Raw genomic sequence first — 11,464 nt, forward strand, 5'->3', positions numbered from 1 at the left:
TTTCTCTCTCTCTGAATTTTATCTCTTATTTCATTGCCATTTATATTTTCTGAATTTCTGTTTATAATTCGTCTTTCTAAATTCAAAACAGAATAAATCCACAAATAACAAACAGTATTCAGTAACTTTACATATTCAAGATTTTATGTATGCATTTCTTTCCCTTGTTAAGTGAAGGGAATTTTTATTAAAGAGAGTGTCTTTCTTAGGGTTCCTCCTTTCCTTTCCTTTTTTTTTTTTTTTATTATTATTATTGTTCCGAGCTTAACCATAAACTTGTAGCTGCCGTGTTTTGTGGTGCCTCGAATTATGGCCAAAAAAGTGTCGAATGAAAGCTGGTGTTTTTGCTGGTGTTGAAATTACTTTAAATATGGTGCTGAGAGAGAGAGAGAGAGAGAGAGAGAGAGAGAGAGAGAGAGAGAGAGAGAGAGAGAGAGAGAGAGAGAGAGAGAGAGAGAGAGAGAGAGAGCTAACAGATACACACCCAAAAAAACTCTAATCATTCAACAAACAACTAACTATCCAACCAACCAACCAACTACCAAACAAAGAAACAAACAAAAGAAACAAATAAACAAACAAACAAATAAATAAAATAGATAAACAAATAAATAAACGAGCAAGTAATCAAACAAAAGCAGTAATACAATTAGAGAAAAATATATTTAAATAGAATAGAATTGCCTTAGACATATTAAAAGCTTTAGATAGAGTGTTGCACAAAGCTTTGATTTCCAAACTACCCTCCTACGGTTTCTATCCATCTCTCTGTAACTTCATCTCAAGTTTCCTTCTCCTAAATCTCCTCCTAAATATTCTCCTAAATCTATTAACAGTGGTATTCCTCAGGGTTCTGTCCTGTCATCCACTCTCTTTTTATTATTCATCAATGACCTTCTAAACCAAACTTCTTGACCTATCCACTCCTACGCTGATGATACCACCCTGCACTTTTCCACGTCTTTTCATGGTCGTCCATCCCTTCAGGAAGTAAACACTTCACGCAGGGAAGCCACAGAACGCCTGACTTCTGATCTTTCTAAAATTTCTGATTGAGGCAGAGCAAACTTAGTATTGTTCAATGTTTCAAAAACTCAATTCCTCCATCTATGAACTCGACACAACCTTCCAGACAACTATCCCCTTTTCTTCAATGACACTCAACTGTTCCCCTCTTCTACACTGAACATCCTTGATCTGTCCTTTACTTATAATCTGAACTGGAAACTTCACTTCTCATCTCTAGCTAAAACAGCTTCTATGAAGTTAGGTGTTCTGAGACGTCACCGCCAGTTTTTCTCACCCCTCACAGCTGCTAACTTTGTACAAGGGCCTTATCCGTCCATGTATAGGGTATGCTTCACATATCTGGTGGGGTTCCACTCATACCGCTCTTCTAGACAGGGTGGAATCAAAAAATTTTCGTCTCATCAACTCCTCTCCTCTAACTGACTGTCTTCAGCCTCTCTCTCACCGCCGCAATGTTGCATCTCTAGCTGCCTTCTACCACTGTTTTCATGCTAACTGCTCTTTTGATCTTGCTAAATGCTGCATGCCTCTCCTCCTCCCGTGGCCTCGCTGCACAAGACTTTCTTCTTTTTCTCATCCCTATTCTGTCCACTTCTCTAATGCAAAAGTTAACCAGTATTCTCAATCATTCATCCCTTTCTCTGGTAAACTCTGGAACTCCCTGCCTGCTTTTGTATTTCCACCTTCCTATGACTTGAATTCCTTGAAGAGGGAGGTTTCAAGACACTTATCCTGGCACTGGGACTGGCATCTCAGTTTTTTTTTTTTTAACTGGATTTTTGTTGTCCTTGGCCAGTGTCCCTCCTACATAAAAAAAAAAAAAATTCTGACTAATGCTTTCGACTCTTCGGGGACCGGCACCTCAGTTGGCTTTTAATATTATTATTATTATTATTATTATTATTATTATTATTATTATTATTATTATTATTATTATTAATTATTATATTTTTGTTGCTCTTGACCGGTCCCCCTCCTACATGAAAAAAGAAAAAGCACTTCAAACGTTTTGTTTCACTCTAGATTACTTTCTAATTGTTTATTTAAACTGATTTACATATAAATATAAAGAATAAGCAAAAATAAATAAATAAAAACAAAAAAAAAAATAATAATAAAACAAAAAACAATAAATCCCCCAAAAACAGTGTATTTTTTTTTTCTTTTTAAACCAGGGTCTTTCCAACCCTGAGACAGACAGACAGAAAAGCCGACACACACACACACACACACACACACACACACACACACACACACACACACACACACACACACACACACACACACACACACACACACACACAGAGCGATAGATAAACAACAAACAAAAATTCATCCGGAGAAAGAAAAGATGAAGGAGAGAGACAGAGAAACAGACTGATTAACTGAGTGACTGACAAACAGAGACATGGAGAGAGAGCAGACAGACAGATAAGAATAAGGGAAAGGGAAAAGATAAAGGGAAAGCCACAAAGCAGGCTGAAAAAGAAGTATAAGGAGAAGAAAAAGGAATTAAAACATAGTAAATGAAGCACAAGATAAAAGACTAGGAGAAGGAATGAAAAATTTAAGAAATGAGAAGAAATAAAGGAATGAACAAGATGGGAAAGTATGGAGGAGGAAGAGTGGGAGAGATAAAAAAAGGGGTGTAATAAATGAAAGAGTAAGATAGATCAATAATACATAATGAGGAAAAAAACATGAAGAAAAGTAGGAAAATAGAGTTATTATAGAAGAAAAAAGTGATGGAATAAGGGAAAGAATAAGAACGAAAATCTGATGAAAAGAGAGGTGGGAGGAGGAAAAGAAATGACATAGAGAGTAGAACAAGGCAAAAAAAAAATCATAATTAGAAGAGAAGAAGAAGAAGAAAGAAAATATGATAGATAAGAAGCAAGAAACAAAACATCAAAATAAGCAAAGAAACATAAAAGAAGGAAGAAAATGGATCGAATAAAGACAAAAATAAAATAGGAAAAAATTAGAGAGAAGAGAAAATGTTAGAAGAAAGAAGATTTGTAACTTAAATGGTAAAAAGCAAGACGTTAAAAAAAAAAAGAGAAATTGAATAAAGAAAACAATAAAACAAAAATAAACGGAAGAGAGGAAATGGAAGAAGAGAAAAATGATGGAAGAACAAAATGAACCAGAATTATATTATGAAGATCAAGTTAACATCACGTGAATTCGCATCTCACGTGTGCTGTGGGTGTGCATCACGTGCGACTGACTGCGTGTTGTTGTGTGCCAATGTTGCTGTGCCCGCCGCCTTGTACCTTGTGAACGTGGGAAGCGCCCTTGAATGTGATAGACCTTCCCCATTATTTTTCTCTCACACCTCAATATGTTACTCTGTTTTGAAACGTGATATATTTAGTTTCATTTTTTCCTCTCTCTCTCTCTCTCTCTCTCTCTCTCTCTCTCTCTCTCTCTCTCTCTCTCTCTCTCTCTCTCTGTTTGTTTTTTCTTTTTTTTACTACTTTCTGCATTTTCGTATTTTTTTGGATTTTCAGGCTTCAATTTTTTTTTTTTTGTATCATTTTTGTCATTATTACGTATTTTCACCCATCATCATTCTCGTCATCATCATCGTCATCGTCATTATCATTATCATCATCATTACCGCCATCACCATCATCCTCACAATCATCATCATCATCACCATCATCATCATCATCATCAGTGTCACTGTCATCATTATTCAACCATCATTCAACTTTTTCTTTTCGTACCCTGTTTTGACAGCTGAAAGGGACACACACTTTCTCTCTCTCTCTCTCTCTCTCTCTCTCTCTCTCTCTCTCTCTCTCTCTCTCTCTCTCTCTCTCTCTCTCTCTCTCTCTCTCTCTCTCTCACACTCACACACACACACACACACACACACACACACACATACGTATAGTGAAAGCCAAGATGAATCAGCTGATCTTACTTGATAGCCATAAGTTGACCCGCCACTAACCACCGCCTCGTGTCCCATGTCCTCTCTCCCCTCCCCGGCAGCCACGCCTTCCTCAACCTGTCCTCCGTGACTCGCCCAGCCACCACCACACCCTCCTTCCCGGTCTGTCTCTCCATCCAACCAGTTTGTTCGCCTCTGAATTTCATCTGTGAAAATTCCCCGTCAGACCCCTTCCCTTAACTTTTTTTTTTTTTTTTTAAGGGAAATTATATGTGTGAAACATTTCTGAGGGAGATTTACTTGTTAAAAAACTCATCGTGTGTATTTAGATATTCATTGAAGCAATACATCTTTAATATACTTCAAAAAATCTATACCATTTCATTATTCCAGTGTCTTTTTTTCACCATCACCACACCCACCGCATCTGTCCTCCCTCCCTCCCACTGCAGTCATTACACCTTCCTTAACTACCTTTACCACCACCACGATTACCATACGTGTCCCTCCACCCACCACTACCATCACCACTCTTTCCTCAGTTACATTCACCACCACCACCACCACCACCACCCTCCACATCTGAGCTACTCCCTGCCATCACCATCACACTCTCCTTGACCTTCCACCACCTTATGTATCCTATCGCTTCCTCTTCCCACCACAACACGTGCTCCTCAGTACCATCAACTCCATTAACACCACCACGCCCCGTCCCCACCGCAGCACTACCACACCCTCAGCGTTACCTGTCTTCAACACCACAACCTTGGCTTCTCTGATTAACACACTATCACATGCACTTTTTTTTTTTTTTTTTCTCACAGTGCGAGGAGAATCAAGTCTCAAGTGCGAGGAGAGTCTGTCTCATCTTCCTCGTTCATCACCTGTTCTTCCCTTTCATTATCAGTCACCTGTCTCTCCTTAACCTGCTCGTGCTTTACTGTTTTTATCACCTTTCCTTTTTTCATCTTTTGTATTATAATATTATCTATTTATTTGTTGTTTATCTTACTTTTTTGTGACATCTGTTCAAGTGATTAGTGAAGTGCCAAAGGGATCAGATATATTAATGGCTTACTGGGATTAGTAGTGATGTTAGTAAATTTGCCGATGACACGAAGATAGGTAGGTTAATTAGATACGATTCGGATGCCATCGCCTTGCTGGCAAACTTGGATAGGAAGAACGAGTGGACAGGCACATGGCAAATGCAGTTTAATATTAACGAAAATGCAGTTTAATATTAACAAAAAAGGTTAATGAGTTGTAGTTAGCTCTGATCTCCGTCTAAGAGCACAATGCATAGAGACCAGAAATAAGGCAAATCGGATATTAGGATTAATTTTTACGAGTGTTAAAAGTAGAAGTTCCGAAGTTATATTTAAAGTTGTATTTGGCGCTGGTCAGACCTCATCTAGACTACGCTGTGCAGTTCTGGTCCCCTTATTATAGGAAGGATATAGATCTATTAGAATCAGAACAAAGGAGATTGATTAAGAATACAGGGGATGAGGGGTATTTGATTTGGGTTGGTAAGGTTATGATGGATTATGTTTGAAGTTGTGTCAAATGAGTATTTATCTTGAACCTGAGATATTATGCTTGTCTTATTATCACAGGGATATTGATAATAGAAAAGAAACACTCATCTTTTGTACTTCTTTTTTTTTTCTTTTTTTTTTTGTGTGTGTGTATGTGATTATGGAAGGAAATGCCAGACGGACACAATTGTTTTTTTTTTTTTTTTTTTTAAGAACATAACGAAACAAACATATATTTGCAATCGTCATTTTTAAACATGGGTAAGGTCATGTTTGGAATGAGTGGGTTAATTATAATTAGCCTTGGTTTGTGTTGACTACATACGCTGGGTCATGTGTGATGCTGCTCTGATTGTCGAATATTAATGAGTGTAATTTCCAGAATTGTGATTGCAGTACTCTCTTAGCAAGTCAGTTAAACGCAAATGAATTACAAAAACTAAGACTCCTCAGTGTGTTTGAGAACTACTTGATATTGGTAATAAAACTAATCTTAATGCTTACTTTCGGATTCTATGACTGGATTTTATTTTTAGACAAGGATATGTCCACATCGCTCGGTATCCATTGTTGTTGTTGAGGAGAAACTGCTGTTCTTAGTGAGCTACGAAAGCGCTGATACTGTCATAGCTACGAATGTTCCATGATTCTTAGTTGTGAACAATTTTGCTTTCGAAAATGACTCACTAGCGATAAGATGTTCTTCTCCCGCTAAGATAATCGTAGAAGCATCCGGGAATGCGTTCCCTGGTGTGGAATCATGGAGGCGGCTGTTGTTGCTGGTGCTGCTGCTGACACTGATGATGATGATGATGATGATGATGATGATGATGATGATGATGATGTATATTCAATTCTCCACACTTATTCCCAAACCTTTGAGTACTTGTATATACATTCTGAAACACACCTGTATTTTGAAGGGTTGCTTTGGTTTCCCTTTAACTCACAATGTTCTTTATATTACAAACATTGTTCATAGAAAGTTGCTTGTTTCTTTTACGGGTGACTCAGGTAACTCGACACTAACAACTTGATTGTTGAGTGTATTCCAGTCATCTATCACTCCCTTTGAGAACTTTTTATTTTTTATTTATTTATTTTTATTCATTTATTTATTTATTCATTTATCTTTTTTTCCAGAACCAATAAAACAGATAATAGCTGGAGCAGCAGCAACATCTGGCCTATCTCCACGTGGCCTCATCTCTGAAATCAGACACCTCATACTCTGAGACAGTATTCCCAGACACGTTAACGTCTTACTCGACTATAATATTCTCAAGTCCAGTGCAAGTTAATGAAGCTTTCAAGGATATTTTCATGTTTTTTTTAGTGATAGTCTAACAAGGATTCCGCACCATCAAAGAGAAAAAGCATCATGTGACCACGGCTAGTCATCTGTAGCTTTTAAATATAGTTCTTATTGTTCATAATACAAACACTACTTACCACCTCAAGGCGCAAGAAGAACAGGTGACATCTTTCCTCAGTTCAAACTCCTGCAAGAAGAAGTTGTAGCATAAGTTGACAGTAAAGCAGCTTCGCCATATCTCACCTTCACCTAATTAAGCTCACGCACATTTTACAAATTCGAGCAAATGACTGGGATTTATAGCGTGGCTATATTAACAACAAACAGTGAACAATGGTTGAAATGAAGATGCTGTGATTTCCTATAGATAATACATACATCAAAGACACAATGCATATATGTCGATTTTGGAACAAAGCTAGAGAGACGAGACTGAAGTGGTCTGAGCAGACGACCAGTAGCGTGTGGGGAGGTGGATCTACCCGTCAGGAAGCAAGGAAAACAGGTTTATGGATGCAATAAGACCGAGTAAAACAAAACATGCCTGTGATGGATGTGACTGAGGAAGGGCCAGAAGACCGAAAGCATTGGAGGGAAGGCTGATTCGCCGTGGCCGAAACAAGGGATCAATTGCTGCTTGGGATAAACGAAAGTCAGCAACATTAGGCTATCACCTGTCGCCTCACACCACGACTATTCCCATTACCCTTAGGGTGATATACTGTTGGCCTAACACTATGTATATTGGTCATAAGACTTTTAAGTACCAAATGCGCGGTCAAGAGCTCGATAGCGTTAAGGACCTGGGAGTAATCATAAATATAAATTTAAAAATGAGCGATTATGTACAGCGGGCAGCAAAAACGCAAATATGATATTAGGCTTTATTTCAAGAAGTATTAATTACAATCGCCGGAAGAAATCAAAAGACTGTATACTGGTTTTGTGAGGCCACCCGTGGAACACGCAGTACAATTCAGGCAACCAAATTACTCATTGGATGTAAAACGCACAAGAGAGTCCAGCGACTAGCAACGAGACAAATGCCTAGGCTGCGAAACTTATCCTACGAAGAATTACTAAAAACGGTTAGACATGTTTTCTCCCAATAAACGAAGGATAAGAGCGGCTCTAATTGAGGTTTTAAAATACTAAATGGATATGATATTGTGCCGATTCCCCGGTCTCGAGTATAAAATCCGCGATACAATATAATAATTGCTAAAGGATTATTCCAAAGATATCACATGACAATAGCAAGATGTAACTGTATGAAACTACAAGGACGAAGATGCAACTCAGATACAAATACATTTTTTTTTCTTTTTTTTTTTTTCAGACATTTTCTTCTTGTAAGTGTCGGGAATTTTTATTTCAGTGTGCTATGGCTGATATACTGAATAGAGTATGTGTGCAGTGGTGTGCTGTGTGGTGGTGGGTGTAAGCTTGTACCAGGGAAGCAGGTAGGAAGAAGTTTGACTGACTGAATAAATGGATAAATGACAGTGATGCAGTGTCATATGGTGCCGCCGCATTAGGAAAGAATATCTGGCTAAACCACGAGAACAGGTAGAAAGGGAATTGACAAACTGATTAATCAAATTTGGCACTGTGCCGATCACATGGTGCCACAGGAAGGGGAGTTGAACTACGTACTATGAAAGGTGTGCATGAGGAGATAATATTATGGTAATGTATTGTGAAGGGTGAGATGGCAAGGAAGTTACGTTGACCATAAAAGAGAGATCAGCTCGGGTACAAAACACAGTAAAATTTCACAAGATGAAAATAACTTATAGGAAACTAAAAACACACGGGATTGTTTGTCTATCTGACGTCTTGAAAAAGGGATACTTGTTTCATCGAACTGGAACTGAAACATGCGAATGGTATTTTACAGTGAAAGCAGTGTTTGGCTTGCTTTTAAAGACACTGAAGAAGAGAGAGAGAGAGAGAGAGAGAGAGAGAGAGAGAGAGAGAGAGAGAGAGAGAGAGAGAGAGAGAGAGAGAGAGAGAGAGAGAGAGAATTTCTTTTTCACCACTTTATAGAAGTAGTTAAGAAGCACCAATGAAAGGGGAAGAGTATCTTTTACCCCAAAGGAGTGTTACTTCGAAAAGCGCGGCCAGAGACGATGGGGGAGAGAGATGCCTACGTGACTAATGCTAGAGACGATTTACTCCTGAACCACGAAGAGTTGTATTACCAACGACTTTTTCCCATTACTAAAACCCCTATAGAACCTCCTGGCGACAACACTATCATCTAAACTTTGTAGGCTTTAGGGAATAAATTAGTGGAAAATAGCCAAACCAGCGAGGACAGGCATTTACAAAACACCGGGATTCATACGAGTGGTTAATTAAATTTAATATAATTCTGTGACGTCAATTCAAGAAAACAGTAAATAGATATAGATGCTATAAATTTCCTTGACCACCAAATCATAATCTAGTTTTGTAAGAAGAATGTCAATGGAAAGATGAGAGAAAGACTGGGCGAGTCAAATGAGACATTCGAAGCCGAGGATAATAAGGAGAAGACGCCAGAGCCAGCATCCCTCCGATACCTCGTCCATTGTGTCGCAGGTTAGTACAAGGGATAGAATTGTTCTAGAACAATCGTGATTTTATGTGGTGAGATATACAGAAGTACTGTGCTTATACTTCGTCCACCGTGTTATTGGTTAGACCAAGTCCGTGCCGCCCACTCGGTTTCAGAATGACAAATGTAAACATTGTTTTTCCCCCCGAAATTAGTGACGTAGCACGGTTCTCAAACCCACTGCGCTGCTTTCTTCACCCCGGCCCAGAGACGGCCAGTGACGGTACCATGGCTTAGGCTGTAATGATTAGGACAGTGAGAGGTAAGTTTTTTTTTTTTTTTTGTGTGTGTGTGTGTCCATGGGAGTCCCTGCTATTGCATGACGATTGGGGGAGAATGACGTGTGTTTGGTGGAAGGAGTGGTTGCCGGCTACGATGTAGTGTTGATTAGTGATTATGGTGATTGGCTCCATCTTGGTGAAGCGCGGTATTGAATGTTAGGTTGGTGTTGAGGGAGGGAACTAGGGTTGGTAACGTTCCCAAGCAAGAGCCTTACCAACCTGGTAATTGGCATTATCAACACCTCGATCTGATTTCACAGTCATTTTCATGGTTACGGTGATCCCCAACCTGGTGACAATCATAACAAAACGAATGCCTTTGCTTCGGTAATGTCGGTATACCGGAACCCCTTTAATAGACAAATTGAGTCAATTCATGACAAAAGAACTCACCACGTCAGCACTAAAAGAGAAAGGAAACTGTTGTGACTGGGAACTGTAATTGTTATGAGGACCGGTGCACATATTTGTCAGCCTCGTACTCAAAACTAGTGCAAAGAACAAAATGACGTACGTTATAAACGGGATTTGTTCATGAAAAAAAAGAAAATGCGTTAGGGAAGATTTTTTATCGGGCACCTTCCGAGGGCAGGAAAATTATAGAAAAAAAAAAGGCCCCCTGAGGTGACAGTCCCTAAACATTCATAAACGATCGTTAAAAATTGAAGGACAAGTGCCTGGAAACTTCTCTTTTGAAAGAGTTTAAGTCATAGGAAGGTGGAAATACAAAAGCAGGAAGGGAGTTCCACAGTTTACCAGAAAAGGGAATGAATAATTGAGAACGCTTCTCTCTCTCTCTCTCTCTCTCTCTCTCTCTCTCTCTCTCTCTCTCTCTCTCTCTCTCTCTCTCTCTCTCTCTCTCTCTCTCTCTCTCTCTCTCTTTTGTCGGTGTCCGTGTCTATCGGAATCAACTGTCATGGATGATGAATCGACTACGACTTTTACCTGGTCTGGACACACCTGTAAATTGGCCTTAATTTTTTTTCTTAAGACCGAACACTTTCTTTCTAAAGGCTTCATATATTTTTTTTCCCTACGCACGTTTTAAATATGATTCAAACCGGTTTCGGCACTTTGCGCCTATCCCGCCGTATCTATTTATTTCCCCTGCATCCTCGTGTATTACAATCCTGTTTTCTCCCATTCTCTTGCGCAGACACGTAAGGAGTTTAAAATTTGCCTTCTGTCTTTTCCCTCGCATTTCTTCTGTTATATGTAAAAAGCAATATTTTTTTTTTTTTTTCAGTTTTCAGTGCGTGTGTGTGTGTGTGTGTGTGTGTGTGTGTGTGTGTGTGTGTGTGTGTGTGTGTGTGTGTGTGTGTGTGCTCGCTTTCGTGTGGGGGGATAGATGGTTCGTAGAGTTTCGGTGTGTAACCTAAATACGAGTATGTAAACAATCACCTACATTCCCGTATTTTTAAAATCCTGTGAGTTCGACCCGTGCATATTTTCCGTGGGTTCATTTCATACTCTGTCACTTGTCCCACGTCTTTCTGTTCCTCCGGCAATTACTTCACTCACTTTCCTTCATGTACCCGTCATCTGCTACATCCGCTTTGATCCAGATCCATACCTACACACCCACATCTGTTCCCCATATCTGTTCAAGCCCATTTATTATGTTTGATTATCAGAACTTATCAGATTATCAGAGATTATCAGAGCATATTTTTCTTTTCAGTTTGCCTCCACCATTTCAAGTCTATACACTTGTTTCTATTCTCCAAAGCTTAATTGGCCCAAACAAATGTCGTCACTATCTTGAGTTATGAAGTGGTAGTTTAAATATTT

The 11,464-nt window shown here is 39.0% G+C and overlaps 1 long non-coding RNA gene across 3 annotated transcripts in view; it reads left to right on the plus strand.

The window, feature by feature from the left end:
* The first annotated feature begins 9,302 nt into the window (after window positions 1-9,302).
* The window catches only part of LOC135112195 (uncharacterized), a 108,261-nt gene continuing 106,099 nt past the window's right edge, over window positions 9,303-11,464 (plus strand). For all 3 annotated transcript variants that reach the window (XR_010274110.1, XR_010274112.1, XR_010274111.1), the window contains exons 1-2: window positions 9,303-9,376; window positions 9,548-9,654. This is a non-coding gene — a long non-coding RNA (uncharacterized LOC135112195). The remainder of the gene's footprint in view (window positions 9,377-9,547; window positions 9,655-11,464) is intronic.

Source organism: Scylla paramamosain, chromosome 23 (genome assembly GCF_035594125.1).
Source record: "Scylla paramamosain isolate STU-SP2022 chromosome 23, ASM3559412v1, whole genome shotgun sequence".
Taxonomy (NCBI): domain Eukaryota; kingdom Metazoa; phylum Arthropoda; class Malacostraca; order Decapoda; family Portunidae; genus Scylla; species Scylla paramamosain.